Source organism: Danio rerio, chromosome 6, assembly GCF_049306965.1.
Source record: "Danio rerio strain Tuebingen ecotype United States chromosome 6, GRCz12tu, whole genome shotgun sequence".
NCBI classification, from domain to species: Eukaryota; Metazoa; Chordata; class Actinopteri; order Cypriniformes; family Danionidae; genus Danio; species Danio rerio.
The window spans coordinates 52,813,736-52,827,143 of NC_133181.1; the positions used below are offsets into that span (position 1 = coordinate 52,813,736).

At 34.7% G+C, this 13,408-nt stretch overlaps 1 protein-coding gene across 8 annotated transcripts in view; it reads right to left on the reverse strand.

Annotated features, from left to right (window-relative positions):
• raly (RALY heterogeneous nuclear ribonucleoprotein) overlaps window positions 1-13,408 on the reverse strand; it is a 182,186-nt gene that overhangs the window by 153,929 nt on the left and 14,849 nt on the right. For 4 of the 8 annotated variants that reach the window (XM_068221690.1, XM_005172104.5, XM_005172103.5 and 1 more), the window contains 1 exon segment: window positions 12,963-13,047. The exons of the other annotated variants lie outside the window; for them this stretch is intronic. The gene's annotated coding sequence lies outside the window, so the exon portion shown is untranslated. 8 annotated transcript variants of the gene reach the window in all.

The window sequence follows — 13,408 nt, forward strand, 5'->3', positions numbered from 1 at the left end:
ATGACTCATGAACTACAGAACCTGACACGAACGTGCACCACCAGAGCCTGACAGTAATGCATTTACTATGCTAGATAAAGCATGGAAAATGCATTTCAGTTTTATCACCCAAAATGTAATGCAACAGATTTCAGAATTTATTAAAAGCCGCTGTGGTGTATTTGTAGTGCATTACTGCAATGCATATACTGTCGTTTGTTTTGCTGTCTTATTATGTAGATCAGGAGAAGATAAATCTAATTGAGCGTCATTCAGTTTTGCTAAAATTCATAGAATTTGTCTTGGATTACTTTTGATAGAATAAATGAGTTAACTGCTGACATATAGAAAATACTAACAAACAATATCCAATTAAGTGCTCAGCTGCAGATAGAGATAGAACTGCAAATAGAGACAGTTTAAAATATTTATTAACATTTATTGCTCTTAAATTGACATTTGCTGGAAATGTAGAATGTATTTTTAAAAAAATAAATAAAATCAATGTAGAGAATATATCGAAAGCAGTGTGAGTAATGATAAGGTTTTTTTCCCTCAAGTTCGAGTAATTTGATTTTGAGTATCTACCGATACCCCATCCAATACTTCTATAATACATAAAAAAGAATAACGAAGAGCAAATAAACAGATCCAGGATGTTCCTTATTTTTTTCACCCTATTTTAACATTAAACAACTCTGTTAACAAGCAGCACTTCTGTGAGGTAGCTTCAACAATCCAGTAATAAATAACATCAATAGGGTATATGCCGAGCTAGTGCTGTTCCCATGCTGATACACTTCCGGTGACCTGTTATCATTTTTACGGTTCCTTATACAGCATCGATGTTGTAATGTCATTAAAATACATTCAGTTAAATAAACTTTAGCATTTATTTAGTTGCTCAAGCGTAAAACGAGACAAAAAGCCGTTTACTTGCACGCGCCCGTCAGAATCGGCAGGCTAACGCAGAAGCTCCATTGAATATACTGGGGAAAAAATAAATGCTCATATAATAAAGATATGGCAGGGGAATTGTAATTTAATGCAGTGCTTCTTGTACAATCTGAGACCCACTTTAAATCGGATATCACTCAGCTAGTGGAGATCGCTGATTTTTTAAAGAAAACAGACCTTAAACGCATCGGATTTTGCATTGCCATTCAATTCGCCGGAAGCGCTTAACCCAGGTTACTGGCAAATTAAAAGTCCTATTAGCATGCTTCGGCATATACCCCATTCTTCACTTTTGGACTGTAGTGCAACAGTAAATATAAAAACAAATCTAATAGAACAACAAATAGCACCTCAATTTACAATATCCTGCAGACAATCCCAAGTTTACATATCTCAGTTTGCTAAGGCAATGTTGTCATCATCCAATATATAATACCTCCAGACCGCAGACATACTCACGCTTTCTGTTTCAAGCTGCCTGTGTTCTACTTAACCAATAGGCTTTCTGCAACAAATGATGTCATGCTGCAAACATAGCTGTTTCTGTGAGAAGTCAAGAAAGAGATCTAACTCTGCTCCACAGCATACCTATAGATGTTTAAAAAATAATGACATTTACATTTAGTCATTTAGCAGACACTTTTATCCAAAGCGACTTACAAATGAGGACAAGGAAGCTATTTACACAACTATAAGAGCAACAATGAATAAGTGCTATAGGCAAGTTTCAGGTGTGTAAAGTCTAAGAAGAAAAGCATTAGTATTTTTAATTTATTTATATTTTTGTAGTTAGTTGAGGAGTCAGAGAGGTAGTTGCATATTGGTAAGGAAAGTGGAGACTAAATAGTTGAGTTTTTAGTCGCTTTTTGAAGACAGCGAGTGACTCTGCTGTTCTGATGCAGTTAGGGAGTTCATTCCACCAACTGGGCAGATTGAGCGCGAGCGTTCGGGAAAGTGATTTCTTCCCTCTTTGGGATGGCACCACGAGGCGGCGTTCATTCACAGAACGCAAGTTTCTGGAGGGCCTATAGATCTGCAGAAGTGAGAGCAGATAAGAGGGGGCGCAGCCAGAAATCGCTTTGTAAGCAAACATCAGTGCTTTGAATTTGATGCGAGCAGCAACTGGCAGCCAGTGCAAACGAATGAGTAGCGGAGTGACATGTGCTCTTTTAGTTTCTAAAGACTACTCGTGCTGCTGCATTCTGAAGCATCTGAAGAGGTTTGATAGAGTTAGTTGGGAGCCCCGCTAGAAGAGAGTTGCAATAGTCCATCGATCTGGATTGAAAAGTTGTGATGTGAAGTCGGGTTGGCAGAAACTTCTAGCATTTCTGTTTTTGTGAGGTTGAGCTGAAGATTATGATCTTTCATCCAGTGTGAAATGTCTGACAGGCAGGCTGAGATGCGAGCCGGAACCGAGGGATCATCAGGGTGAAAAGAGAGGTATAGCTGGGTATCATCAGCATAGCAGTGGTAGGAGAATTTATGTTTCTGGATGACTGATCCCAACGATGTTGTGTAGATGGAGAGAATTTATATTCAAGAGAATTTACATTCAAGTCCTGATCAGGAGATAACGTCCGATTCTGATCGAGTTTGAAACCGCATAATCTGGACCAATTTCTGATCATCCGAAACCACATGATCGGATCAGGACATCTCTAGTTGTGAGTTTTACCATGACTGAGTAATATAGACAATTGCCAGTTAAAGGTCCTGTGAAGTGCTTTGAAATATGCATTTTATTCAATTTTTGACGTAATCTCAACCGAAACATGAAGAGATGATGGGATGTGTAGTTCCTCCCCCTCTCTAAAAACAGACAATAGTGTTTTATGAGTGCTTTGCCAGTGAAAGTGGTTGAGCTCAAGCGCATCAAACGAAAAGCATCTTGAAGGAGGTGGGGCATGTCAGACACTAGAGAGCATTTGATTGGTTATGATTTGATTAGAAACTGAAGTACGAGGTGATGTGAATAAAAGCGTTGATCCATTTAGGCGGAAGCGACAACAACTACAAGCTTTACATGTTTAAATGAGTTCTATATCTTCTAAATGCAAATTTTCTCACTGTTTTGGTGGACACTAGCTTATAGATATTCTTGACAACTAGCAATACTGATACTAACATCGTAAAAAAATTACTTAAATTTCATGGGACCTTTAAAGAATTGCAAAAAACTGTGTCAAATTGTAAAACCTGCCAGTGCGATTGTAGGTAAACCACCAACATAACCAAAATAAGTGAAGTTTATTTATAAACTCATTTCGAGAGGAACACATGCTTATGATTGAACACAGCTGGTCATTCATTACCCAATTCATGATTCACCAATCAGATGATTCCTAAGTCACTATACCCCAAGTTCCATATCACAGCCATTTTTGTTTCGAAGAATCCCCCCTTCCACCCCCACTCCTCCTCCTTTCCTAGATGGGTGGCACGATGGCCCAGTGGTTAGCACTGTTGTCTCACAGCAAGAACGTCACTTGTACTAGTCCTTACCAAATCAGCTGACGTTTCTGTGCAGAGTTTACACGTTCTCACCATGCTCATGTGGATTTCCTCCGGGTTCCCAGGTTTCCTCCCACCATATAAAAACATGCAACTTAAGTTAATTGACTAATCCAAATCGGCAACATAGACATGCTCCTAGTAAGTAGTTATCTCTTAAGAGCAATCACTATCTTTTCATTAGCTACTACAGCAGTGTAGTTGAGACCTACCTTAGCTTAAACTCCCCTCACGCCTCATGCTCAAGGATCTTATGAGCTTAGTGCTCTCTCCCGAGACAGCATGCTAAACAAGCTTTATAATCAATCATCAGCTAAGTGTGAACTCTTGAAATAAATATAAACTCTAAAAATAAAGATAATCAATTAACTTTTTCTTCATTCGTTTTGGATTTTTAGGTTAAACATTAAGTATATTTTACATGTTATTGACAAGTTGGTTGTACCTGATATAAGATAGTAAAATTTACTTGAAATTTTAAGTAAATTTCTCAGGGCTCTCTCCTGGGACAGCGTGCCAAAAGCACTTTATAATCAATTATCAGCTAGTTGTGAACTCTTGATATGTATTTAATGAGATTTAAACAGAAAGCACATGTCATTATTGAAGACATTATTGGTTTTAGGCAGCCTCAAGTAAGGAAAAAATGTAGATTAAACATTATTTGTGCCAACTAGAAATAAAGCTAAAATTTAGCCTTTAAGATTTAAGACATTTTAAGAGCCTGCGGATACCCTGAATAAAATTACATGTATTTTTAATACTTAGCTTTATGCAATAAAACCCATTTCTTAGACAATACTGTCACAAAGACAAAACTCTTGATTTGCAATTTGAACTGGCTGACAATGAGGCCTTATTTGAGGTAAACTGATCCAAACAATCTCTGTTATTTAAGAAAACTAACTGTAACACATTTCTGATGTCTCTGGGTAGTTGTACAAAGTTGCATTTCTTAAAAAAAATACAATTTGGAATTGAAACTGGCATGATATTATACGGAAAAGCAAATATTTGTGATAATTATGTGCTTATTATAAAGTCTAACACTTGCAGCATTTCCCATTACGTCCCAGAATGTTTAATATTTCATAAGATTTTTATTTTATTTTTGTGCATTCTGTTTCTTTTTTTTTTTCAGACAAGCTGCAAAGAGTGAGAGATGGTATGGGTACAGCATCAGTGTAATACATCACCAAACGCACACACACAGAGAGAAAGAGAGGAAGCCTAAATTAACCCATAACTCATGGCAGAGGTCAGGCCTTCTTATATAGAAAATATTCCTTTCAGCAAATACCGCAAGAAAGGAACATTTATTATTGATAGAAAAACACCCGGCAATATATAATAAACAGATGACTTGGCTTAAAGCTCGCTGGAATTTCATCCATCAAATAAATGTTCTCTTCATCTTGCAATATTGACCACTGCATGACCACTTCTGTAAATAAGCTCCAGGCTGTGGTTAAACTGAAACACGCTGTAACATACAGACTTAGACAATATTTGTGTGTTGATTGATACAGCTTAATTTTGCATTTTGAGGAGGGTGGTACATATCTGTAGCAAAATTGTTTGGTTATAAAGTGAGACATGTCTATTTGAATACAAAATTGCCCTACTTTGCTTTAAACAAATCTTACCATTAAATTATGTTTTTATTGTTTGTTTAAGATATTATTATTATTATTATTATTATTATTATTATTATTATTATTATTATTATTATTATATTAGACCAGAATATGTCTGCGATTATTCAGCTAAAAATAAACTACAGATAATTTATTACAACATGCTTAAAATTCCCATTTTTGGGTAGAAGTGTTTTTATGCATATCTTTTTAATTGCAAATGAACCGTCATAAGTGATAAATGTCATAAGTGTCTATATTTCGAAGTTGAGATGTATACATCTCCAGAAAGTCATATACAGTAGATAGGTTTTCCATTGATGCATGGTTTGTCAATGTTTGGCCAAGATCTAACTAATGTTAATATTTGGAATCTGTATTGAGAAATATTGCAAAAATCACCTTAAAATTGTCAAAATTCCATTCTTAGCAATGCATATTAATAATTAAAATGACTTTTTGATAGATTTACGGAACTTATTTTAATAAAATGTTTTCATGGAAGATGACCTTTCCTTAATATTCTAATGATTTTTGACATAAAATAAAAGTTTGTGATTTTTCTCCCAAAAATAAAGCCGATCCAGGGCCACATATATACATTAAAACACATAAAAGTGATTATAGAACATAAAATAAATAATATTTATTTATACTCAAAATACCATTTCAAATTCTGTCATAGCAAATGCTTTAAAGCTCAAAATGAATTGAAATGACAATTGTTTGAAATGTTAAATCTTTTACAACACTGTCCCCCGGTTTTACAAACAAGGTTTAAGGCTAGTCAAGATTAAATTGCATGTTTGAGCTGTCTCAACTCAAAATAACTTGCGGTGAGATGTCTTAAAATATGTCAGTGTCATTTTTTTGTCTCCAGGTGCACATCAGTCATATTTTTCTAAGGCCATTTTTTTTATAAATGTTTCTTAAATAGCCTAATTTAACTAAGGCCTAGTCTTGGCTTAATGTAAGCCCTGTTTGTGAAACTGGGCCTATATGTCTTTACCTGCACTAAAAAAAGTGAAACTACATTGAATAAAAAGATTCAAAGATGATTCCTTGGATTTACTAAATAATAAAAAAAAAAGTTAAGTGGTTGTAAACTATTTATTTGGGCTGAATTTAAACAAACAAATTAAGTTGAACATTACTAAATTAAATTTGTTTGTTTAAATACAAACCATATAAATTGTTTGTAACAGTTTTGCAGAAATATGTTTTTCAGTGTACTTTGTCCTTGATTCAAAGTGCCTTTTATGATGGGTCGGGTGAAAAATTCTGGCTTTTTCATAGTAATACTTTTACTTTAAACCAGCAGTTGCCATGTTATGTGAAGATGTGAAAAAGGTACTGCTTATGTGCTTTCAGTTTTTATGCATTTAAATGTGAGTTTAATGATCATCTTGCATGGCATTTATAGCCATACTGAAAGCACCAGCAGATAGTTTAGCTCATTATTAAAAAGAAAATGACTAGACTAACATTATATGTATATATTATAAGTACAACTTTACTTGAATTTAGATTTTAAGTGAAACGAAAGTAATTCAATTTATTCATAGTATATAAAAACAATATTTTACATTTAAGTCAATGTATTTTCTTTCCTGGGGGCAGAAAGAATATTTTGATTAAAATTAAATAAAATTTTACATTTTCAACCGGGTCAAAACTATAATTTAAAGGTGTACATTATAGTAGTAACAAATTGCAGTAATGTTTTAGGCTGGTCCAACGCAACATTATACTCTGATCTAAGGTTAAAAAAAAACATATATTTAGTGTCTCTATACTGCATTTGTACTGCACATGTGATGGCGCTGACAACAGGGTTGAGGATCCAAATGCAGAGTTATTATGAGAATAGTCAGGCAAGCAATGGTCAATACAGAGACAAACAGATGGATACAGAGAATCCAAATTCGTGGTCAATAATGGTCAGTTCTGGCAGCGAATGGTCAGTTCTGGTGGCAAGCAACGTATACAAACAAACAAAGCAAGGGGTCAAACAAGGCAAAACAAGGCGAAGAAAACGCGGTGCAGTGTCTCAAAAACAGTTAACAAGACTCAACCTAGATGTGTGCGTGCATGCGTGTGTGTGCGTGTGTGTGCTGTATAAATAGTCCTTGTAATCATGTCTTTGAGCAGCTCCAAGCTGTGTGTGTAATCAATGGGAACCCGTAACAGGTGTGTGTGAGTGGTGCATGACAGGACATGTAGTCCATATAATGGCAGATTTGTAGTTCTTTAGCAATCTGCAGCCGCTAGATTGCTGGTGATCATAGCAATATTAAACAATAGTTTTACTTTGTGTGAATGTAATTTTTTCTTTCTTGACCACATTATATATTTTAGATTTAGATTAAATGAAATTCTATAATTTGAAGCAAAATTAAATTATACTTTGAAAAAAATGAGCTGTAACACCACTGTAAAAAATATCCGTAAATAAGTATTTATTAGGATAGCAAAAGTTGCAACCAAAACTCATTCTGAAAAAGTAATGCTATATACATTTCAAGAGAACGCCAAATATGTCCCAGGAGGTACGTTTTTTTGCAGTTATTATTTTCATGAATTCACCAGAGGCCACTGTGTATGCTTTTTCAGAACTCAGTTTCTCTCGTGAGTGCCATTCTTGCCTGCTGTTCTCGCATTAATACAGAAGAGGCCGCTGTCGACTGACTGACTGATTGACAATTAACTGACCCACCCTCCTCTTTCCATAAACCAAACAAATAGTGTTTTCATTCATTCATTCATTCATTCATTCATTTTCTTTTCGGCTTAGTTTCTTTAAGCACCATTTGACCCAAAAAAAGAATGGCGTCATACCGCCCCATAGCATTGGTTTTAAAGACCATACATCCTTCTGGCTACATAATTCGTGATCTCCAGAAACGTATATAGGGCTACGTTTTCAGAATTAATTTATGTTGAAACTTTCGTATTTTGTGATTCATGTTTTTATTTTTTATTTTACTCAATTATTTATCCTTTGGAATTGGATTATGGGACCTTGATCTTTCTTTCAACAACTTTAAATCTTTAAAAGTTTAAAAAAGTAACGTTTATCAACATTTTTAATAGTTTAAAATGGTTTTAATTTAATTAGTTTATATTGTTTCTGTTTGTGTTGTATATTACGGTACAAAAACCTTTACCCAAAAACCCAGAACACTTTCTGTGATTTTACAGACTTATTTCTCGATATATTATGTCTTATACATTACATTACTGTATTTCAATCTACTAAAAAATAAATGTAATGAACTGTAGAGGTTAATTCTCAACATCAAAAGTCAACAAAGCAGAGATCAAGCTCCCATAATGCAATTAACATGCGCAAGTAAACAAAAAACCCTTGTGAATCACAAAATATGCAAACTGCTCATTAACAGATATTTATTAAAGTGAACTTACAGTAATTTTTCAAAGTTGGTTCAAGGTGTAATTTCTTTCAGTGTGGTTAATAAAGTATCAATTTCTTTTCCCAATACATAAATAAATGCTTTCGCCCACCTACAAGAATCCTAATTTAACCCTGGCCGCAGGCTCCACGTGTGGGTTGCGTTCCAAGGAAAAGGCTTACTCATTTCCACGAAACACATCGGATATATTCACTGCAAGCTCATTTAGTTCTTACTTTAAAAAAAGTGCTTTTACTGAACGTACATAATTGTGTCTGATTGGCAAAGCATGGGCCTAATTGCAGTCCTGGTGAGGCAGGTGATGGAAATTGCTCATGAAAATGACTTCAAAAGCAGTTGTTGTCTTTCCTTCCGCAGATATGACCAAATTCCGACTACTAATTTAAGTTAAGTGAAGCAGCGTGCGGTTTTCTCTAGCCTCTTCTCTCTTACAAGCAGGATTTGCCATGCTCCTCGGCCAAAGCTGCGGTCCATGTTTGACATATTTAAACGCATGAATATCATTTTCATGAAATTTTTAGCGAGGTGTATCTATAATTCACGTGCCCACTCTTAGCTGGTGCTGATTAGAGAGAGATGCTCGAATCACTGATGCACATTTACCATTCGAAGCGTTTTCATCAACAGCCTCATTCCGAGCATTCTTGTTGAAAATGCCAAACCGAGACCGACCTTGTTGCGGTGCTTCCTTTAATTAACGCTCATTCAAGACTTTCATGCCAAATGCATTTAGCTCTGTTCGTCTAAAAATACTCAGCCCACCCACATTCAAAACAAATTTGCTAATCATATTCTCGAGATTGCGAGATCGCTTGCTGTTTAGTGACTGAATGAGGAGTGATTTTATACACATGCCTTCAAAAGATTCAAATTTAATTTGCTACAAATTGGATGGTTTTATCAACAAAAAATAATCTTTCAATCCTGCTTAATATGCACAGCCTACAGTAAAGAAAATCAAGCTGCGCTACTAAAACAAAACTCCCCCAAAAGGACATCCTTTTGATCATTTTAAGCTAAATACAGGATTTATAAGTTACATTTAATTACAGTAATGACATTACCTCAGATGCCTTTCCTAAAGTCTCAGGATAACACTGCAGAAAATAGCAACAAACGTAAGTGTGTATATCTTGTTTGGCATTCAAATTATTTTATATGCAGGCTGTAAAACATCATTTCAAGCACACAAGGCAGCTTCATGATTACTTTCATTATAGGCTAAATTAAACATGTATATTTGGATACAAGCAAGACATCCTTCATAACTGTACATTTTATAGGAGTAAAATTTACATATGAGGTTTCAACCGATTTATATCCATCGCAAATGTGTTTCAGAGGGCATTTACACCTGCCGATGCCATGATCAGTTAGCTATCTGATTAGAAAAAAACGATGAAGCGCCCAGGTGTAAACAGCCCGATAAACATTACCATATACATATTAAATAACATGCTAAATCTCTCATAGAGTTGTCATAAATTCAAGCTTGTGAATTATTTTGTGGATTCTGGTTAACACCTTTAACAGTTTTATCCATGAATTACATAAAGTGAAAGAAAACCAGCTTAAATCAATAGCATAACAGACACAATGAAATAAATAACCTTTAAAAAATCGTTAAAACCAGTTGTTAGCAATATTAGATGCTGCATAAAATAAATTTGAGCTTCTAAGAATAATTTTTACAAAAATACAAAAAAGAAAATACCAAAAAGTATTTTTAATTGTGAAATATAACAGCAATTAATTAATTATTTTTAAGTGTTGTTTTTGAGGCATTTAACTTGCACTTTTTTTCAAGGGGCTATAAATTTTCCTGCATTAATGACTTGTCTGAATAGCTTGTAATGAAATGCAAAAAATGAGAATTATGCTGTCTATGAAAGCATGTGACAGGTTATGAAGGGCATCTGAATGTCTGGTATTGGTTTTTAACTTCAAAGGTATTTGCAACTAAATGTGGATATATCAGGGCATTAATTAACATTCAATCTCTTGCATTTTTCATCTGCACAAGAGCAAATACAACAAAATAACTAACTGCAGATCACTGAAATAACAACGTTTTCTAAGCTATACATATAACATATATGTATCACAGTGCTCAGCATATACTGAGTACACCCCAAATCTCTTTTTTAAATAAATATTTTCAATAAAATGCCTTACAATAAATATTTTTTGTGCATATGCATTACATTAGTCAGTACCAAAGCCAAAGCTGGAACTAATCCACACTAAAAAAAGATAACTACTTATTTAAATTGAGCTGAAACAACATAATTCTTGAGATTTTTTTGGAGACAACTTACTTTTTTTTTTTTATGTTCAATCTACTTACATTTGTTATGTTAACTTAATAGATTTGTTTTGAGACAATATGAATGAATTGTGTGGAACCCGGCATATTTTTTAGTGTAAAAAAAAAAAAAAACAACAAATAACAAAAAGAGGTCACAGTACAAAAATGAGTACACCCAAATTTAAACGTTGGGTACAAATAAAATTTTAATAAACAGGAAAAATTAAGAGAAACCAAAAACATATATAAAATTTATTTTATTTTTTTATTTTAATATTTCTTTTGTATCAGTTTTAAAGAGAAACCAATGTATATATATATATTAGTGGTGGGCGGTTATCACGTTAACGTGCTGCGTTAATGCGAGACTCTTATCGCGCAATTAAAAAAAATATCGCCGTTAATCTATTCTCAAAGTTGGTTTGGAAGCTGGATCTATTCTACACAAGCTATGATGACTTTCAGCAGGATGCCTGACTTTAACTGTAGTTCAGCAGTTTCACTTTAACTCACAAACATTTCATTCATGCCGCCGTGACAAACTGGGGTATTAGACGCAAATAAGGAGTAAGGACTGGTGAGAGTGTTACGGAATTTATTAACGTACGCCAATTGGAAAAAAAAAAACTTCAGCATTTGGCGATGTGTGTGTGTGTGGTCCTTACTGACAGCCGCGGGTGTGGATCTTGTCTGAAAATATGGCGAAAAGTCCTACATGACGGTGTTTACTGATCGCGGTGTTTACTTCAATAATGCCACTAATATATGCATACTCCCCATGTCTTTATTTCATTTCTGTTTAATTCAGTTATGACTTTAGTTGAATTAAGGTGATCAAAAATCGCTGTTTGGAGCTTATGTAGGCCTACAGTTTAAAATTGATGTTTAACTGAATAAACATTTAGTAAACACAAGTACATCATATTAAACTTAATTTATTTTCATGACCAATTGTCAAAGTAAAACAGTTTCTCAAGCAGTTTCTGATGCAGTTCGGAAACAGGAGATGAGCCCCTGGTCTAATGCGCCACCTGGCTTGAGAAACCCGTTTTCAAAGACTTATTATTTGGGTAGCATACATATTCTGAATGCCTTCAGCAGAATTCAAATAAGCAATTTTAATCTAGATTATTCTAGAATAATTAAGAGATTAATCTAGATTTTAAAAAAATTAATTTATGCCCACCTATAATATATACCTATAAAACATATATATATATATATATAAAACATTTTTTTGCAACTATTCAGTTAATTTCAATGTATTTCTATTTCTAAAGATGTTAGGTGGGGCAGCACAGTGGCTCAGTGGTTAGCATTGTAGCCTCACAGCAAGAGGGTTGCTAGTTTGAGTTCCAGCTGGGTCAGTTGGCATTTCTATGTTTGCATGTTCTCCCCATGTCCGCGTGGGTTTCCTCCGGTTGCTCCGGTTTCCCCCACAGTCCAAAGACATGCGCTATAGGTGAATTAAGTTAACTAAATTGACCGTAGTGTATGACTGCATGTGTGAATGTGAATGGGTGTTTTCCCAGTTCTGGGTTGTGGCTAGAAGGACATCCACTGAATAAAACATATGCTGGAATAGTTGGCACTTCATTCCACAGTAGTGACCCCTGATAAATAAGGGACTAAGCCAAAGGAAAATGAATGAACGAAGATGTTAGGTGACCAAATTCTTATTTTAATGTTTAATAAAACAGTTTTTCATTCATTCATTCAATTATTCATTCATTCATTTTCTTGTCGGCTTAGTCCCTTTATATATCCAGGGTCACCACAGCGGAATGAACCGCCAAAATGCACGCCAAAAATGATTGGCTATATTCATTGATATTGAGTTATTTTCAAAAGGGGGTGTACTTATTTATGCTGAGCACTGTATATACACATACAAGAACACATTTACCTACAAAAACGCATTTGCAGAAAAACATAATATGTATGTAAAAAACCAACATTGGCTTTAAAATCCTGTCAGTATTTTCAGAGAGCACGCTTCCTCTGCTTTGTCTTCACGAGAGTTCTGTTAACATTTGTCTGTATAAACGTTGAACTTTAACTCCTCCGTTCATATCAAACACAAGCACAAGTCTATGTTTGCAGAGAGTCAGACTTGGGAAGCGAAGTTGCACATACCTCTCAGATCTCTTCTGTGGCCGGGGGATGGGTGTGGATGTGCTGCGTGGTCCCAGCGCTTGTGACCTGGAGTGTGTGAGGGATCCTGTGGTTTAAAACAAAGCAAATACTTATAGCAGGATTATTTGAACAGCTGACACGAGTGACAATATTTACTTTTGCTGAGAAATAAAAATGAACTGTATAGTGCAAAACCTCAATAGCTATTGCATAAAAATAGCTTTCCATCCAGATATGCAAATTTCCAATGCACAAAATTTAAACATTGCATAAAACATCTGCAAATCACAGCATCAATCCCATGTGTTCAAGTGAAGAAGAAAAAAGGGCACTTCCTGGGAAACCTTTTTCAGCTTGAAAGGTTTTCAGCTACACTGTTAAAAAAAATCTTGCTGCCTTAATTTTTTAGTTGAATCAAATGAACTTTTCTAGTCATCTTAATGTAC